The sequence below is a fragment of the Lepidothrix coronata genome, unplaced genomic scaffold (genome assembly GCF_001604755.1).
Source record: "Lepidothrix coronata isolate B3197 unplaced genomic scaffold, Lepidothrix_coronata-1.0 Scaffold13, whole genome shotgun sequence".
Classification (NCBI taxonomy): domain Eukaryota; kingdom Metazoa; phylum Chordata; class Aves; order Passeriformes; family Pipridae; genus Lepidothrix; species Lepidothrix coronata.
In genome coordinates, this window is record NW_016690193.1 from 1,128,284 (window position 1) to 1,148,217 (window position 19,934).

Here is a 19,934-nt window from a genome sequence, read left to right on the forward strand (position 1 = left end):
AATGCTTTAGCTGAAGATTTGTACTATGTCAGAAGTGGGCAACTCACAATAATGTTACTGGAGGTTTAGCCCAGGTACAGCCTTGTCTTGCATTTCAGATTGACAGGAAAACTTACTCCCTTCATTAAGATGTGCCTCGTAGTTCATATCTTTATGCTGTGGAGACAGGGATGCTGCCAGAATTCATAATAATGAGAACGTTATTTAATGTCAGATAGAATGCAAATTGCTTGTACAATTGAAATGTCATCTAAAACATGCCATCGTATGCAACACCACTTTATTATAAGTCACTGAGAGCAATATCTTAAATTTGGAATTGCACTAATCCTTCATCTGCTTTTGTTTACCTTTCATCTATAATAGAGATGTCGAATTTCCTCCAAACTGCATTTGCATGTTTTAACTGCGTGCGCACACAGCTGAAAATGTGTGGGAGAAGCATGAACAAGAACTTCCGTTTTATTTTCTTCATTTTTTGCTTGTTTGTTCAAAGCAAATTAATAGGAAAAGATAGCTTTCAAATACAAGACACAGTGCCATGTCAATCCTTTTTAAAAAATGAGCTGAAGATCAGATGAGAAAATTTTGTGATTTGAAGTATGAATTGTAATACAAATTTGATTGTATTGATTAGATTGTAATTGATTTTCTTGGTTATTTAGTTCCATACAGTAGTTTGTTTCATATAATTGAAACAATAACAATAACTTCAAAAGATTAACTTGCTTCACAGTAAAATGACATTTAATGTATTTAAGATTTTTGGCATACTTTTCTTGGAAAAAGATATCCAGAACAATTACTTTGTAAGTGCAATATATGCCAGCGTGGAAAACACGGTTAGTGCATCAGGCAGGGCTGCACAACTTTGTTTATAAGTATCAGTTCGAGAAGGAACCCTTTTCTCAAACAGGTCATTTTTAAAATATTTGAAGCAAAGCCATGGCAGCATCTTCCCTCTCCTATTCTGCCCTGGCAGCCCTTCCTCCTATTCTTCCATGCGAGTGTCTCTTGAACAGTAGGAGAAGGCAGAGGGGGAAAATGGAGCCCTGCCTCCCTTTTCGAAGTGTACCTGCTGACCTGCCACTACACTGCCCATCTAGGCTCCTCTGCAAGAGCAACAACTGCTTTCCTTTTTTTCCCTGACAGTGCTTGGAGCCAGGGAATCGCATACCGAACACTCTTGGAATCTGATTTTACAGAAAAAAATTGCCTGGCTGGTGCTCTCTGAAGATGCCAAACAGTTCCAGAGGTGGCAGGTGCTGGGCAATGCCTTTGCACTGAAGCCAGCTGCAGCCTCTGTTTCTGCTTGCACTGTGGTCAAGGAAGAAAAAGAAGATGCCAGGGACATGCTGTCAGATTTAGGAGCTGTAGGTTTGCCAGGTGTGCTAAACATTTTAGCTTTTGACTTATTTAGTCTAAGACTAAGGAAATGTTGGAAAAGTTGTTTCAAAAATGTTCACCTTGAAGAATAATAAAAGCTCTTTAAAGTTGAAAATCTGTTCTTTTAGGAAGTACTTCTTGCCAGAATTGTGCAGTATTACTTAAAGGCAGACTTATTTTCCTGGACAAAAAGGATAACATGAGTAAGGCAGGGAATAATGTATTCTCTGGCTGGAGGTTCATCTTCAAAGTCCAAACTTATCGTGGCAAAATCTATTCTGTTGTATTCATATGCTTTACTTCAGAGCCAGATCTTATTTTGAGGATACACCTCTTGGTTCACAAGAAATTTAATTTTATCAAACTAATTAATTTAGAAATTGTCTGGATTTTTTCATTCAATGAGTGGTGCAATGCCACGCTCGTCCCTGGGACATCAGCTCTTGCTCCTGCCTCTCTTCTGTTCCTTTCCTCTTCCTGAAGTCAGAGATTGCCTGAAACATCTACTAATAGACAACAGCCAGCCTTTAGGTGAAGAATGGGCAGAACTTGTTTGCATTTGCTGTGTAATTCGTCTGCCACATTTCCTACTGTGGGACTTCTGACCCCTGTTTTATGATTAAATAAAAAACATGACCACTTGTTTGAATGGGAAACACAGTCCAAAGAAACTATGTCACAGATACAAAGAGCACTTCGATATTTCAACTGTTCCAGCATTTGTTACAGAGAACAAAAAAACTGTCTGCAGTTTTGCTTCAAGAACAACAGAGGATATTCAAGTATGACTGGGTACTTAGCGAGGTTTGCCTGACATCTTAAATGTATGTGGGACCACTTCTGGTTGGAAGCGCTCCGATACATACACTACTGTAGAAATATTTACAAATTAGTTACACACCTTTCTCTTTGTGCTTCAAAGTTCTTGGTAGATAAATATAGCTCTTAAATGTTGATAGAACAAAGCTTCATCATCATCTAAATGGAGCAATGGCATGGAGCCTTGAAAACATGACCTATGGCCTAAAGCAGCATTCGCAGAGTGTCTCAGAAAGGGCATATGCAGTGCAAGGCTGGACTCCATAGTCTGATATATTAATTCTGCTTTGACGGAGATACACAAGGCTACAGCCTGTAGGTTTTGGTTGTCTGGGGTTGGGCTTTTCCATATGTATAAGCTTTTTCCTTTTCAGCTAGAGTTGTTGCTCCTCTCAAGAAAACAGTGCTACCTTTTTATTTAACTGGTTCATGAATTTCTGACAATGCTGAATACTGCTGTGCTTGTGAACCAAAGAAACTAGCCCTGTGAAAAAAACTGTATTCATTCACAGAGCTTCAAGATTTTTGTTTGTTTGTTTTAGCTGTCTTAAGGCCTTTTCTGTTTCAATTTTTTCTCTTTGTTATTGCAAATAATTTGTAAGGTATTCCAAAACTATGAAAGACTCTGTCTTTGCCTCTCTATCTGTTATAGATGCATGACTGCTGCAGAGCCCTTTCACATGAGTCTGGTTACAAATCCAAATTGACTCTTTATTTAAATCCTAATTGTATATGTGGCCTAGAGCTGTCAGCCAGTCTTACTGTCCTGTGCTATACACTGAGCAAACATACAAGCTAATGATGGCCTCCACTCTTAAGAGCTTAGAATCTTTAAAAGACAAGACCTCCCAGATAGATAAGACAAATAAATGGGCGAGGTAACAAAACTCAAATGCACATGTGCCTTTTCTGCTTTTCATCTTCAATTTCGTGGATTTTCTCTTTTCACTGTAAATAGGAAGGATGCTCAGGGCTTCCTGTCCTTGGATAAATTCATACCCAGAGATTCAATAATGAATTAGTGTCTTTGTTGGTTTCCTCAGCCACTTGTCATCTGGAACTGATGAAAAAATGAATTTATATTGAATTTTTTTGTATCTGTTTTTAGGAGGGTTGTATTATTTTACTGACTTTGAGAGCTTAATATCTTCATTTGTTTTGTTGGAACCCTTAAAAATATTTTTTCTTTCTTCATTGATCTCTCTCAATATCTATTATAAGCCTGAAATTGTTTCCTTGTGTTTCTAAGGCATCTTAATTTCTTTATCAAATATGATTTCTTCCTTCAAAGTTAGATTCACAAATGTTGTTCCACATTATTCTAGACTGAGTTATTCTAGTATTTGATAACACTCAGGGAGAGTTATCAGAGAAATGTCAGACAAATGAAAATTATTATATGTGCCTGCAGCACAGATTCTAATGCCCTTTTCAGCTGATACCTAAGGGGAACTCAACACCTTGGTCTGAGTCACTTCAAGGATGAAATGTGATGAATTTAACAAATCTGAGAGACACTATAAAATACTTTGGAATGTGAAGAGAAAAATACTGTAACTTTGAAAATGTATGAACAAATTAATTTCTGAAAAATGTTATTTTTGAGCTTTCAGTTGCCTGTTTCTTTCAGGGTCCTTTTCCAGATATTTGTTTACCACATTCTAAAGGCTTGAGATTTCTGGATGATTGCAGAAAACATATAAGTAACTTTCTGAATGCAGTGAGGCATAGGGGAAAAAACTCTTAATTGAATTTAGAGTTAATTTCAGAATGATGTGCCTACTCTTATTAATCAGGAAGGACTATTTTAGTTCACTATTCTAAAAATGTTTTAATTATTTATTTCTGTTAATCATCACCTTTGGGCTTACAGAACCTGATTTATGGTATTATATAACAGAAATGGCAGATCTCTTGGATTGCAACCAGGCAATTGACTTCTGCAATTACATTCTAAAAATTCATCATTTGGTCTTGAAGTACCCACTGTATTCCTACTGAGGGAAGAAAACATATACTTTGCGTCTGAGTGCAAAGAACTGTTTATGCAAACTAAATTCATTTCTTTGCCAAATTCCCCTCATGGCATGTATAGCTGATCTTAATTTTTATTGGTGATTTGTAATTTATCACCAATGAAATGCTCTTCTGTTTCGTTAAATTTCAATTACCCAACGGTCTGTTAACATTGGCATGCAGTATGCTGACTCCTTCCAGAGTAAGAAGCAAATTCAGTGCAGGGGATTTAGCTCTTGCATCTTGACAGCACTTTGGATGGGGCATAAGAAGGCAGGAAGAACTAAAATGGTAATAAATTGGCTTTTAGGTGCAAGTTGAGTAAAATGTTTAGACTTGAGCATGGAAGACTTGGCTAAGGAGAACAGAGGGACTAGAAAACTTGTGACCTCTCATTCTCCACCTAACCATTGCCCAAACCCCAATCAAGAAGTTCAGAATACAGATACACCGAAATTCTACTTTTAGACCTATACTTGTTAGTGAGTTTCATTTAAAAATTCACCTGTATGAAGACGGAATGAGTGTGCATACATCTTTTTCATAAAATGCATCATTATGGTTACTGGTTTTAAAGGTTTTGTTAGCTATAGCCAATCTTCCTACCTGAATACCTGTTACTGTATACACTGGATTAGTATCAGAGGTGGTTTTTTTCTCACAAATCATTAAAGAATTCCTGAGTGACAATTTGATTTTGGAGGATCTTTTCATACTGTCTGACTGAAATGTTCAAAGCACAGGTATCACTAAATGCAGAAATATGACTCGATTACAAGATGAGCTGTCATAAAATGTATGCAAAGATTCAGCCTATGAAAATGGCTTTGCCCTTTCATGGGAAATGAACTGAAGTGATCCTTGTGAGCTGTGGGGTCGTGGAATAGAGCAGGTAACTAATTTTGCCATATGTCTTATCTTAAACTGGCTCCATCAAACTAGGCTTAGCATGCCTGCACAGGGAGCTTAGCCCATTTATCTGAACTATGTGCAAATAAAAAGTACTATATTTGTTTGTTCAACGCTCTGTTAACTCAGATTGTTAAATAGTGGTTCGTTTGAAAATGCTTCCTTATTTTGAAAAAGATGCTTTTGCACATGGAATCTGGTAATAAAAGAACTGAAGTAATTTGTTTGACACATTGGAGTCAGTGAATATCATTATAAAGTAATACTATTACCAGTGTCTGTTGGACTTTGTAAATCAATGTTCATTTTTACCAAATACTGTTCAACAAATACCAACCCCAGAAGAGGTGACCCTTTTAATTCCTTAGTATAGGCTACAGTTCGGTTTGATTTACGGAAGACCAGTAGTCTATTTATAAAAGATGTATCTGCAAGATGCCCTTTATGAGAAACTTGGCTTTTGGGACACATTAATTCTAAGTGCAGATGCAACTTTCATGTTTTATAATATAGCCCTGACAGCTGTAATTTCAGATTAAAGATTTTTCATTCACATTCCCATCCTGATTGCACTGCATGGTCCTTATATTACCTTACTGTCAATAGCAAGTGTTCATCCTATTGGGAGTCATTTAATAACCAGCTGCCATTTAAAGTGTAGACAGAACATTTGTCTCAGCCAGCTCATCTCAAGTGTAGTTTCTCTGCATGAGGAGCTGGGACTTCTTCAAGAAAAACAACAGCTGGACCTCACTATTGTTCTTCTTTTGTAGTGGCAAGTTAAAACAAACATGGATACTCTTTGTGACTTTCCTGAACACATTTATGGCACTGGTTTGTTTATTTATTTATTTTTCAGGAATGAAGTATCCTCTCTATGACAAATATTTTGTCCTTTCTTATGCCATACAGATCTGCAGTGCTCATTTTGTGTTATTTAAAGTTGTTTGCTGAAAGTTAAGCAACAGCAAGGTTATAAGTTCTGTGCCACTCCACCGAACCTTTGCCTTTCTATATGTCATTATTTCCACTATACCAAGCTACTCTGCTTTCAAAGTATTTTAAAGCCAATTGTAAAACAATAGTTTAAGGGCATCAGTTTATTTTCAGATGTGATTTTCCAACCAAAGTCTTTGTGAAATAAGTATAACTGGTCTATATGAAAATGAATTCATGACTAGTAGTGATTTTTTTTTTAGAACCTACCTTTTAAATTTCCTTAACTTGACAGCTGGGGATTATCCTTTGTGGCAGTGATCTGTAACAAAAAAGGGGGGGAGGGAAGGTTTCAGGAAAAAAATTGACTCTTTCATGGCTAATTAAACTGGAATACAAATCAATCAGCAGAAATAGCTGATGAATTTATTATGTCTGTGCAAGTTTACTGTATCCTAATGTGTTTGATGTTCACTAAAATTACTATTCCCATCATCTTATAGGGTAATCGTTTACCTTAAGCTTTACCTTTATCTATAATATTGATCTGAGACTCTCGGGCAAGTAGTGGAAGTTTGGGTTTATATAATTGTGCAGGTTATAAACACTAGAGCCATGACAACTTGGAAAACCTGGCCTGGTGATTAAACCCTTTATTTTTCTTCTCATATCAAATTCTCTAGGTCCCTCCAGCTTGTAAACCTATGAGTTAGTTAATTAAATTAATGAAAGGGTGGATGAAGAGATGTAACCATCAAGAAGCACTTTCAACTTAGTTTCTATAAACATTTTACTATGTAACATTTGTCCATGTATCATTGTACCACTGTGTCTTAAAAATACTTCTGTTGCTGTACTGAGGCATACAGGGGTTTTAATGCATTATAAATGTTACTTGGAAAAGTGTCCAGCAGTCAGGGGTTATAGAGAGAAATATATACCACAATGTTGAAACATTTTGAAAATTAGTTTTGAAATTTGCATGCGCTTGCCATGTAGCTGCTGACATGTAATTTGTTGTTTGGTTAACTGTCACAACAGACTTCCCCCCCCACCCCGACCGCCCCTCCTTTTTGAGGTGATGAGTGGGGCTCATCTGAAGTGTTACAAACATACTCGGCAATTGATTCAGAGCTTTTAGGGATTTCAGAAGAAATTGATGCATGTCCTGTATATAAACTTCATTGAGCCATGCTAGGAAGAATTTTGTTAATGTATTAGTAAGATAAATATGACATGTCATGGGCATCTTGCAGAAATTATTTGCTAGTTCTTTATTCTGAAAAATTACTAATGGAATGTACAGATTCATTTCCACTACCCTAACAAATAATTTCTCCTTCCCTTTTGCAATGTACTTAGCCATTCTAGAGATCTGTTTAGTAGTCATCCTTCAACTACCGTTTTACAGCTCACCTCAACCCCACAAGAGAAGAAACTCAATTCTTCCCCTGAAATCAAGCTCACGTTAATTTCTGCCAGGCTACTAAGACTTTCCATTCCTAAATTCAATCTCTGCTTCCAAGGAAAAGAGCAACATTTAGACCAGTGTCCCAGTCACGTGTTGCTTGAGCAAAGAATGAGATCAGCTACTTGCAGTGCACGTCTTCCGACTACAGATATGTATGAATAATAAATTATATTGTCTTTGTTAACAAAGGGTCAGAAGCGAATCCAGTCTCCAAACAGAGCAGTCACTAGGCTGTATGCAAAGCGTATGCAGAGCAGGAAGCAATCTTTCCCCCCTAAGTGTCTAGGAGAGAGGCACTCACCCTAGTGTGCCAGTAAGCTGGGAACAACACACAGGGTGGATTTCAGACTTTCTTGGATCTTTCCCCTAAACCTCTCCCAACATCTCATTCTTTTCTATAAGCTGTAGCATTCACTTAAATCCCTTCCACTGTCTGCCAGTTCTAGATGCAAAACTTGATGATTCCAGTGCACTTAGTACTGTTACAGTAAAGTGTTGAAGGGCTGGAGAACAATACCAAACATCTGCATAAAGCTGGGTAATGGTTAGTTAATGAAGGTTAGCATTCTCCCTTGATAATCCCATGTAAAATGCTTTAAATGTTGTTCATCAACATTTACTTGCTTTTGAAAATGTAGTCATTTTGACTGAAGGCTCTTTAACAAAAGAAAAAAACCCACAACCCCCAAACCTAAATTGCTTTCAATATTAAATGATTGCATTTTCATCAGTGTTCTTTTCTTTTTTAAAAAGGAGAAAGCAATACCCAAGATTGCACTGCACGCAAACCCCGAACTTCCAAATGATCCTGAAACAGAAGAGGGAAAAGCCTCCTCAGCATTTCCTGTGCAGCCCTCCACTGGCAGTGCTCTAGTATTTACTGTAAACAAACTAGACCGTCCTCTGGAGGCTAATGGGGCTGTTGATTGGTGTTTGCTCATCACAGCAGGGTCTGGTGTGTGATATCTGGGGCTCCTGTGTATTGATGAGTGTGGGCTGCCAGTGGGAGGTACAGCCCGCCAGAGGACAGGGAGGGGGGCGAGGGGGCTTGTTAGCTCTTTGTGGCTGGGTGGAATGGGAGACCTTGTTTATTTAGCATTCTTAGCAAGTCCTCCAGGACACTTGCCAAGTCTACTAAGGTAGATTTCCCCCTATTCCCCTGGATCTTTGTAGAAGTATCTAGCTGTTGAAAGACCAGACAAGATAGTTGCATGCTTATTTAAAATAACCTTCGTGCATCTGATCAAACATCTACTCTCATCTGAAACAGCTTAGGATCTCCATAGAGGCTTATTAAGCAGGTAGCAATTTAGAGTATGTCCCTGTCAAACAGTTGTGTGTAATAGTTTGTTTATGTTCTCTCAAGCAATAATGCAAAGACAGAAGATTTGCCTGGCATTAGGGGCTTGAATCAGGTTTAGGTTTCTAACAATTTTTTTAAAAGTGCTATTATACTCTTCAGTTGCTATCACACATTCATATGGCAATCAGAAAATTAGGAACCTATTTACAGATTTTATGTGTCTAAATACAAGCAGCAGAGTAGATGTTTTGGCTAATAAGAAAGGACAGAGAAAGGTGAAAAATAGCACTTTTTTCCCGATTTGTTTTATAATTATTTCTTTATTTTTTCTAATTTGATAGTCTGTTGTGCTACTGAGAGAAAGACATAGTGGGGTATTTTTAATGGCTTTTTTAGAAAGTGGTATTTGTGTCCAGAGGGAACTCAGCTGAAAACATTTAAAGCGGGGTAGGTAGGGGCATATTAGTTTTACTGATAAGTATATTTTAGAAAATGTTATAAATGATGGAGGCTTCCTTGTTATTTGTTTTCTCTGATCATAGCAAAGCCTTCAGTAGCACATGACTATTTGTGTTTATCCTTCCCTCAAATTCTTTTACGCTTGTAATTTGTTTATATATATACATATTTATAAGAGTTTTTGGTATTCTCTACATAGTTTATTGCTAATTTTCATGCTACATGGATGAGAACTCTGGTCTTATCTGTATGTTAGTTGGAGATGTGAATTTTTTCCTTTTCCGCAGTTCTAACCATTGTTGAGAAGGTGAACCAGTGCAAAACCTTGCTGCTTAAAACTGGCCTGAGCTCATAGCTCATGTGCCAACATACCATTTATCCTGAAATGACAGAGTGCATTGCAAAGTGGAAGCACCTGAATGTCAACAGTAATAATTAGATCAAAACTGGTATTGTCAAGAAGAAGCAGTCCTAATAAATATCTTTACCCTTATGTTGTGTTACTACAATGTTTTCTGGCTCATTTAACTCTATTCATGATATTATGTAGTCTAAATGATTTTTAAAATAAACCAGTGTGTCTTAAACCATGGGCAGATATCTAGAAAGCAACATTAAGCTGAGGGTCTGCAGTAGACAGTCTGGGTCTCTTTTTGTCAAGAGGTTTGAAAGAGCACAAATCCACTTCTCATTTATGATCACTTCTGAGAGGGTAAACATGTTCAAGGGCACTGAAGACCCATTAGAAGGAGTCACGGAAGGATTGTATGTTGCTGTAAAGATTATCATAAGGCATTTCTAAAAATAAGACAGGCTTCCTTGTTACTTGGATACTTTAAAAATAATAATAAAAATACTTAATGATACATGTCAACATTAAGATAACATATAAAATCTATTAGCAATAACAATGAAACATACCCTAACTGAGGACGCAGTGCTACGTATGTCTTTTCTTGGCAATGCTCTCTCTGTAACCGCCATTCAGGATGATGCTGCATGTTATTTTACCAGCTTGGCTAGCCCTAAATCTGTTGCAGTGTCTTCAAAAAGGAGAGCTTGTATCCCTTCTTCCCTCTTCTCCCCTCTGATGGCCATGCAGCCCTCCCCCCCTCAGAGGAACTTGAGCTGATTCAACTCACTAAACGGGCAGAAAATTAATCCCACGAAAAAGTGTCTGTGCTTTTGCAGGGGGAAGTGAGCTGAATGGGCTCAGCAGAGACATGCTCCTGCTGGCACGTGGAAAGGGTCAGGTCAAGCCTGGAGGAGGAACGGTAGTTGAAAGTAAGAAGGGAAGGAAGATCTTCCTGTACTGGTGTCTACAAGGTATTATGTTGTCTATAATGTGTAATTTCATTCTCAGTTAAGCTGACATGTTGTTTGTAAGGTTGCTCTGTGAACAAGATGATGAATGTAGGGGGTGTAAGCTAGCTTTGCTGTCAAAAGAGGCATTTGTGAAAATGCACTCTTGGACTAAGATCTCTTTCAACTCCTCTGTGTTCCACCTTTCTGTGTTGGTAACACTGGTCATTCAGTTTTTCTAGATTTAATGTGAATTTCTCCCTTTTCTCTTTAGGGACGCAGTGGGAAGGGAAATCTTGGACAGTTAGAAAGTGATTGGAATTTAACAGAAGTTGTTTGACATGATATAAAAAACTGAAAATAGGTTCTATAATATTTTTACAGGCTTTGTTTAAATTTCAAGCTAACCCTAGTGCTTTGTTCTTTCCTTTGAAGGAAAAAGGATTGATAGATTGCAATAACAAAGTATCCTTATCTTTACTTTAGCCGAATGACCTACCCATAGGGCAGATTAAACAAATATGACCAAATATTCAAATTTAATGATCGGCATTTGGGCATGTAGGACTAAAATATAAATAATAAACGAAAGAATCTTTCTAGCATCTGATTAGTGCCCTCACCTGCTGCTGAATGATATCAGACCTGCTAAAATGTTTGTGAGCACAATATTTCACCCTCTAGAGGCTAGTTTACCAGAAGTGAGTATAACTCATCTGCAGCACTCCCCTCTCTTCCACTTGAGATAACCTTTTGCTTATTTAGTCTCATGTTATAGTATGCTTCAGTGGCTGTTGAGCAGAGCTGCATTAACTTTACATAATTTCTAAGATTCTAGATAATTGTTTTTATTTAAACAATTTAAAAACATTTACATTTTCAAACACAAAATACTGAGCAACTGTCTTTTTTATCAGAGAACTTGAAATTCCTTGGCATTAAAAATCATGTCATTGGGAGCAGGAATAATGAAAATATTTTTCATTCAAACTTTTCAACTTCAAAAGTTAAAACTAAATTCCATGCATTCAAGTAAAAGTAGTTCTAGTTTTTAGCAGAGAATGTGAAGGTAAATTGAAGCAAAAAATACTCAGTGATGATTATAGAGGGAGCTTGATTGTACAACCTCTGGTATTTCCCCTTTTTTCCTCATATCAGTCCCTCCACATTAATGACTGGATACTCCTTCCTTGGCTTTAGCAGGACGTTCACAACTGCCTTGCTGGGACACTTTTTGGCCTAACTGCCCTGTCAGTTACAATTAAAAGAGTTAATATGACAGTCAAAGGTCATAAATTGCTTGTGGCTGGTGTTCTCTGCTTGTCTCGCACAATGGCAACCAGGAAATTGCCCTGTCAGTTACAATTAGAGGTGTTAATATGGTGGCTAAGGGTCAAAACGCTTCAGTAGTAGGAAGGAGTTGCAGAAGACATTTGGTTTACATTAAGTGATGGTTCAGGAAAACTTTGCTTAAATGGGATGGTCACTTAATCGGGAATGGATGTCAATGTAAGAGCCCTGATTAACGTTTCTACTTCATCGTTCTCACAATATTAAGTGTTGGAATTAAGCCATTTTGGGGGCTTTCTAAGGCTTACATAAATGTCACACTGGAAAAAAAAAAGTTTGTAGGTCCTATACTCTGGTGAAATATTTGTTGAGACACAGTTATGATGGCAGAAGAAACACTGAAGAAAAATACCACTACTATCTATTACTGAAACTTGTACACACAAACTTATGTGAACAAGGTACTGAATTTCTCCTTTGCAGGTAGGTTTTTCAAAAAGACTCTGGTCTGATGTTGTTGTCATTGAGCTTTGCAATGAAACTCACCTGGACTTTAGAAAGAGCAGGTCAAACCCAAACTCTCTTGAACTGTGGTTTTCTCTCTATTTTATATAATTTTCTTCAAGAAGTATTTTGCCTACCAATTCCACTGTGGCAAGCTCCACACTTACAGGTTTTGTTTAAATTTAATTTAAATTAAGCAACTCAATAAGAATACCTATTCTTTTAAAACCCTTTGGATTTCAAAGAGTAACTTACTGTTTCTAGGGGGTGGTGGTGGTTCCTCAAAATGGTTTTAAATGTTACAGGTAAGAACACTACTGTTGTTCTTGTATTTCCTTGTAAGGTGATGATACTTGATTCCTGTGTATACAAAAGATGAATGGTCTAGTATATCCACAAAACTGCTTGAGCAGCCAAGCAGTTAACTCTTGCTCAGTTCTGGTTTTGCATTGCTATAGATCAGGATTGGTGTAAAGCTAGTTCTGATGTGCCCACACAGATGTGGCAGATATCCATGATCTTTAGGGACTGGAATCTCTTTAATATCCCAAATGGAATAATTATAATCCTAGGATATACATAGCCGCCTCCTGAGAGCTTGATGTCTGTTTTTCCCTATTACCAAAGAAAATAAGAAGGTGGCAAATATTAGACCAAAAGCATTATTAAAATAAATGCTGGGGATAAAAATCTCTGGGAAACACTGAGGTCAGTGAAATACTCAATGAGAATAATAGATAGAGACTATTCAAGTTGTTGGCTTAAAAATAATTTTAGTGCAGTCACTTGAATGAAGGCAGTTGATATAAAATCCTAGAACTTTGGCCCTTCTTGGTCAAGCTTGCTGACCATGTAGAAAAGTTCTTGTAGCCCTACCAATGAAGGACAACCCAGACAACTAAAAGAAAAGAACATATATTAGACAAGAATTTTTTAAATTACTATTCTACCCCTGCCCCTGGTTGGCTTTTGGTAGCAGTGATGTTTTAGAAAGAACACTGATGTTCCAAATACCCCTGGCTGGCACAGTGTAGTAGAGTTTGCTCTGACTATCAGAACTTGACCCCACAGGCTTTGATGATCCGTCACCAAAATAGCAAGACTACTTTCTGCCTTAAAGTCCACAGGGTATAGTAGAGTAGAGGAAGCTACAGTGTCAGCAGTAGGGGTGGCTTGCCAGATGACCCAGCTATCTGTCCTTGTGGTGCTATTTCTGTTGTAGGTGAGCACCTGTAGTGTATTTATTCCCACAGCATCCATCCTTGAAGGGAAGTATATTTCTTCCTACTGGATAGCTGAAGAAACTGAGGAAGTACTGCTTGAAAGGTGGTGGATAGGGCCTGTGAAAGAACAATAAATTGAGCTTGGCTCTTAACAGGCAGAACCCTGATTTAATGTGTACAGCATCTGTGCATGTTTCCTGCATGCTACAAGGTCGTCGAAGTCAATTGAGGTGGACAATGACAATGCTTTATTACTCCTATGAAATGAATTTGATGTGTTTGAAGCAGGGTTCAGAACTTCATTCCAGTTAGCAATTTCAGGTGGAAAGGATTTGGCCGGAGGTCTGGCCTGTCATATCCTGACAGTTTAGGTCCTGTTATACCACTGGTTTTTACATCTCTAATTAAAAAAAGAACAGCAGCTTTTCAGAAATAGCAGCTTCTCTGTGTGAATTCACGAAAGTTTAAGACAAAACTTCAGTCTATAGATGATTTTTATCTAAACGGGGAAACCCCAATTCATTTTTAAGTCATTCCTTATTGTACAGAAATTAATATACATCAAGATCAATGGGTACTGTCTTTTTATCCTTACTGTGTAAAATGCTTCTTAATTCAAAATATTTAAAAGTCTGATTTTCCAGGACTTTTTGCAAGTTCTTTTAACATGTAGATATTCTAGGAAGATGTATCCGAAAATAGGTTGAGCATGGTATTTTGTTCTGCAAGTCCCCCAAATTTTATATTTAAAAAACTTTTTTTGTTATATATTATATATATATCTATATACATTCTTGAAGTAAAGTAGTGAAACATTTTTTAACTAATTTGATATCCTTAAATTCTTAGGGATGATAACAAAAGGCTAGGAATCTTTCTTTACAAAAGGCTTAATTTATCATTTCAAAGTTGTAAGATCAAAGTTTCAGCTATTTTAAAAACCTATGGAAATGTCTGTTAATTTCTTCCATCAATATAATGAGACTCATGAATGTATTAGAAATACATTAGAATGTATTAGACTCATAAGCTAATAAATATAGCTCAAAATATTCTCCATGTCGAAAAGGCAAAAAAAAAAAAGAAAAAATGTTCGGTCTCCAAAATTAGCCAAAATAGTTATTTTAGAGGTAAGGTAATTATTTATGTGATTCACTTTCCCTAAAAGCATAGTAGTTGTGTGGTCTTCATTCTTGGGCTGAGAAATTTGTATGCTAGTTCTCTGACTTTTAGAAGAATTGCTTCATCTGTATCATCTCTAAAATTGAAGTCTGTCTTTTTTTTGTCCCCCTTAATATGGGCATCTGATAGATCTTAAGCACTTAAAAGGTAAATCAGGTCAGCAGTTATCATAACCAGTTTTCACTATTATTCTGTTTTTGTAAAGAATTTAAACAAACTGCAGGCAAAGTAAGGTATTGGAGAGAAACCGATTCCTCAACTCTGGTATCATGCACCGGCTGTTGGGAAATCAGCTATGTATAAAGACATATGGACAAGTAACCAAATTTCTGTCTTACACTTCTTTGAAATCATGAGCAAAATATATATGCTGTTGGACTGATGTGAGGCACAGACCAGATTTGTCCCACTTACTTCATAATACTCTGACTATACAGCAAAATGAAGCCTGTGTTCAGTCAGTTTCATTTTTTGTTATATGAGAGCACTTGCTGATCACATTTTGAAAGAAGTATCTGTTGCATGGGCTTTTCAAGTCTGGGGATCCTTTAGTCATGCTTGATGTATTTAAAGGAATCACTTAAAGGGCAGGGGACCAAGAGGGAAGAGCTTCTAGACCATAACATTTCAATACACTAGGAAAGAAAAGAAGAGTTTGCAACAGAAGCATAAAGATTAGATCCTACTCTTCAAATTTGATGCAGAAGACAAAAGGAAATTCTTAAGGAGTGTAAATATTAACAACTTTTCTAATTAATGAGATTCAGTTCAGTATTCCTTGAGTTAATAATTTCAGTCCTACCAATGTTCATGGTGTTTATTTCTTTCATGTGAGTACAGCAAAAATCCATAATTCTCCCAACTGCAAGAACCACATGCTTCTTCTCTGGGTGGTTTTTATGTGCAAAGCTGAGACAGAACAGTCTTAATGAGACCTGGTCACTTCTCCTGTCCTCATCCTCCCTAAGGGCAAAGGGTAAGAAATGTGTGCATGGCAATATACAGTTACACACAAGATAGATGCAGTATATATTTGTCTCTGCGTTCTGTTCTGTGAAGAGGAATTTTTCCTCAGTAAAGCCAAGCTAACAGTGGATATAACAAAATGTATACAAACTTCTAGTACACTGACAAGACACTTTCTAAAGGCTGGGAAATATTTTCCCTCATGTTCTATTTGGGAGCTGAACAGAGGGTTAATAGTCTCTGTTGCTGAGGTGCTGATAATTCATAACTCTCAGCAGGATTGCAGGTGTAATCATTACCTAAAATCAGCTCATGATCAGTGTCAAAAATCACAGCACTAAACCATTGCTACTGTGAAAAAATGGTTCCCTTGTTTCAATCAAAGATATTGTGTTTTGAATGATCAGTTCCTCTCCCACCATCTGAAATAAGTTAGGAGAGGATGGAAAAATATAATACCTTGATGGCTGTCCGTAAACAAACATTGTCACTCAGAAAGTGTTTTCAAAAGGCTTTTTTACTCTTAAAAATAAACTTGCTGCTAATTATTTAAGGCTTTCCTTTCTCCTGTAGGTAAACAGTGTTAATGAACTTAATTGGTCTCTAATTGTCTTATTGGTTTTGTGCCTTCTTTCTGGGAAACTCTCCACTTAACTAGACCTGATGGATAACAAGTCTTCACAGTGAGAGGTGGCAGCATCCTGGGAGGGTTGGTGTGGAAACAAGCTTGAGGTCATGATTAGGAGATGAGAGCTCTGGGATGGTGTTTATTTGCCATACTATATTGTTCTCTTTGGGGCAAAACCAGCTGTGTCAGAGCTGTGCAGCTAACCAAACCCAGAGCAATTGCTAGCTCATTTTTTGTTGGGCGGATAAGTGACAGAAAGCTATTTGCTTGGGTTTAAAGTTGTTTCTTTTATAGCGTTACAAAGATACACAGCCATAGTGCAGAAATTAAGTTGCAATGCATTTGAGAGATGGTGCTTTGTGGTTGAAGTGCAATCTGTTGCGTTAGTCTAGATATTTATCAAGATATGCTTCACCTTCCTCCTGCAGCTGCTCTCACCGAGTATTGGAGCCCAACAACAGTAGTAACTTGTATTTCTATCAAAAGTAGTGAAGAAATGGGTGTTTCCTATTATGTTACTTCTGGCTTAAGCCTTTGTAAAAGAAATTTGTTTAAATGTGCCTATTTTAGATTGGATCATGTTGCCTTTACTAGGACTGTGCCTGGTCAATCTCATTCTGTTAAACTAAGATATTCTCTCTAACTTGTACACATCACCTCTATAAGAACTGATAGTAAGGGCAATACAGTTCCTTCTTATCAGTCCATGCTTTAAGCTGAGGCTAAATACTGCAAAGCCTATATTTCAATTTGGATCCGATGTTTGCTTGGTGAGTACAGCTTTTTTTTTGTTAGAGTTGTTAAAATTTCACAGTCCGTAGAGATGGATGAGGAAATCAGGCAAGAGTGTTTTAATAAGTCATTTAAATAATTTTAAAGACAATAATATACCTAACCTGTTGTTCCAGCAACATCTTCCCAATTTCCACATGAATTCTGTGAACTCCAAACATTTCAGCTTCTAAAGAAAATAATCCTTTCCATGTAGAATTGTTGCTGTGGTTTTTTTCCTCTCTTTGAAATGAACATCTAAGAAGACAGGCAGCTTCAAAATAGTGTATGGCAGAACTGGTAGGTTGGATCCTGCAATGGTGACACCTTCTCCTTTTATTACAAATAGCTGCAGTTCATCATGTCACAACCTACAGAACCATAGGGAACCAGTGAAGCATTTTGAATTGGAACAATTTTGTTTTCAAAAATTTTCATTAAAGCCTTTACTATTCTTATGTGAGAAATTGAATTAATTTCTGTCCATACTAAAAAAAACTTACATGAAAATACATTTTGACTTCTTATGAGCTGTAGTCCAAGGACCAGAAGATCTTCCCGATATAACCCTCTTTTCTATTTTTTTTTACCATTGCAAACTAATAGTAGCTAAGAAAATCAGAGCTAATAGAGCTCAACCTCTCTACCTTTTTTTTTTTTTCTACTCTTTAATTTCAGAGAGGAAAAGCTGGAAAAGGAGAAGCAGAGAACAGGAGATGAAGGAAGAAGAATTATTTGCAGAAGAAAGGAACACAACATGCTTACTTGGTTTCAGTCCTTTGGGATATGAAATACTATTTTTTGTTTGAGTGTGCCTGCATGCATGTTATCAGAAACAATTCTTGAAAGCTGTCAGAACACATATTTTATAGCTAGTCTCAGCTTTCAGTTATTTTATAGATCACCCACTGCTCCATGGTAAGTTATTTTATTTAGATCTAAGTTTTTAAGCATTGCAAATGAATGAGACTGTTGAGATCTACTGAAATGGACTGATTAGAGAGAACTCGTGGTCTAGAATAACATTTGTGATAGTCTGTCCCAAAAGAGGATTCATTAGTCGTGCTAGCACTCTGAGGAAGTTGCTCCCGTAGCACTATCAAACTGACTGGTTGCAGCACATGTGGATGTGTGCTGACTGCATCCTAAGAGCGATGTGGTAGTGGTAGGTACAGCATCACAGAATCAGTCAGATTGGAAGGGACCACAGTAGGTCATCTGATCCAAACTCCCTGCACAACTAGGGTCATCCTAGAGCACATTGCACAGGATTGCATCCAGACAGGTCTTGAAAGTATCTCCAGAAGGGCAGACTCCACAACCTCCTTGGGCAATCTGCTTCAATGTGTGGTCACCTGCACAGTAAAGAAAATCTTCCTCATATTCAAGTGGAACTTCCTGTGCATCAGTTTCTGCCCATTGCCTCTTGTCCTGTTGTTCAGTACCATAGAGAAGAGCCTGGCTCCATCCTCTTGACAACCTCCCTCCAGATATTTATAGACATTGATGAGGTCCCCTCTCAGTTGTCTCTTCTCGAGGCTGAACAGGTCCAACTTCCTCAGCCTTTCCTCATAAGTGAGGTGCTCCAGTGCCCACATCATGCTTGTGGTCCTCCACTGGACCTGCTCCAGGAGCTCCACATGTCTCTTGTGCTGAGGAACCCAGAACTGGACACAGCACTGCAGATGAGACCTCACCAGGGCTGAGTAGAGGGGAAGGACCGCCTCCCTCAACCTGCTGGCAGTGCTCTTCCTAATGCACTCAGTGGTAGTCCTAGAGTTGACGTGTTGGGCTGCTGTCATCACAAGCTCTCTGTCCACTCTTCAGCCAAAGGCTACTGCCTCCTTTGCAAGGGTAGCAAGAATAAGTGGACTCCATATCTTTAGCTGCTGCAATGAACAGGCAGGTGGGTAAGTCTGGGACTTGGATGCACTGACTAAACGATGAAGGTAGTTTAGAAAATATGTCATGCTGTAAATTGTTGCTGCTGAAGGTCTGGTACAAGACTATTCCTGCTGCTGCTAAGTTTAGAGGTGGGTGACAGCTGCCAGTGGTGATATCTTAAATCACAATATCTAAATACTCCAGAGCTGAGTGTCACCTCAGAGCCTGGATGATCCATCAATGAAACAATTTTCCCTGTCACTAGCATGTATTTAAGTAGAAACAGTGAAATAATGACACAACTTGTATAACTTACTTATTCTGGCTTTCTGGCGCCAAAGATTTCAGAAATGAAGATTTGTATCTTTATTTTCAAAATGTGAAACAAAAACTGCAGTCAAGATACGTAAGTTGTGGCTGCTACCACTTGGTATGAGATAAAGTACATGTGTGAGTGATGTCCTGTGTACTTTTATTTTCAACTGACATTTGCTTATGTGAATGTGTCATAAAAATTGTAGTTTAATCTAAGATTGAAGCTTTCACTTTCTTTTCAGGACAAGAAGTTGTATCTTTCAGCAAGTAGTGATCTGGTATCTCAGTGTTTGTCTATGTTTCTCCATTTGTGTATGGTCATGTGTCTAGAGTCCATGGCTATTATAGTCTTGGCCTCCAAAATGAATCTGCCAGAAAAGTTTTCAGTTTTGCAATGTGGACACTTGTTTGTTGGGAATTGGATGGAGATTGGCAATCTCATTTTGTCTAGATTACCAAGAAATTGACATAAGGTTTTGTGTTTCCCTAAACCAAGAGTATGGCACAGTACAGGGATTTTAGTTGCCCTCTGTGGAATAAAGTTTTGCATAGTTAAAAGACGCTGTTACT